Source organism: Galeopterus variegatus, unplaced genomic scaffold (assembly GCF_000696425.1).
Source record: "Galeopterus variegatus unplaced genomic scaffold, G_variegatus-3.0.2 Scaffold2431, whole genome shotgun sequence".
Lineage (NCBI taxonomy): Eukaryota > Metazoa > Chordata > Mammalia > Dermoptera > Cynocephalidae > Galeopterus > Galeopterus variegatus.
Genome location: NW_007728542.1, coordinates 9,211 through 10,276, shown reverse-complemented (window position 1 = coordinate 10,276; position 1,066 = coordinate 9,211).

Sequence of the window (1,066 nt, the reverse complement as noted above, 5' to 3'; positions counted from 1 at the left end):
GATGTCAGAGGAAACTCGACAGAGGAAACTGGCTGTGGCCAGGAAAAAGGTATGGCACGTTGGGTTGAAGGCCCCAGACCCAGCCCAAAGCCCCTCTGCTGGCAGGACAGGGGCAGGACTCTGTGTACTTCTGGGGTACATGGGGCTCACCCCTCTGCGCCTCTTGACTCCCCGCACCAAACTCTTCTCAGCCACCCCGTCCCCTTAGCAGCACAGCCCGTGCCCTCGCCTGGCACCCCCTGTCATTACTGCTTGGAGCCCGGCCTTTGACCTGATGAGCCAGTCCCCCAAGAGTTTTCACCCTCTTTCCAGCTTCTCTGGATGTGGCACAAATTTCCTTTTGGAAGGGTACTCAGGACTAGGGGACCCAGGACCAAGAGAGGTTTCTGGCTCCCTCACTCCCTTCACTTAGACATTGACAAACTGAAAAGCCTGCACCTCACCAGTGGGCTTCACATGTAGACAATATCTCAGGGTGGCAATTGGAGAATGGGTTTGGTTTGGTTTTTTCCCAGGTTTCTACTCTCTAGAGACACTTTATAATTTATTTCTGAGTCTGTACCTCACATTAGAATGCCCTAGGGTTCTGGGACCAGAGCACCTTTCAGTCAGTGCTCTCTGGAGGGAAATATGTTTATTTTCTGTGGAACAAATCCTGGACAACTGAACCTCACAGCTGGAATCTTGCCCAGATCATTTGAATCTGGGGTGCCCCAGTATTCATAGGGGGCATCTTTCTGAAGCATCAGATTTGCTTCATTCTTTTGAGAGGGACAAAAACCTATTAATGTACTTCGGGGTAACATTTGCCTAGATTTGTAAGATCATAATAGGCTTCTCTCTGAAATGATACTTCGGTTGTCCACTTTTTGTTAGGTCCCCAGATCCCTAGGGGTGTGCCCTCCCTGACTTCTGCCATTAGGATACATTGATGTTCATGTCTGAGAAGTGCTGGTGTGCAGCTCTCTCAGCTCTGTAAGAGAGGACCCCCATGTCTGGTTTGAATTTCGCCACCTGGAAGCTGCCGACTTATGATAAAGCCCCAGAAGACTGAAGTTAAATTCCA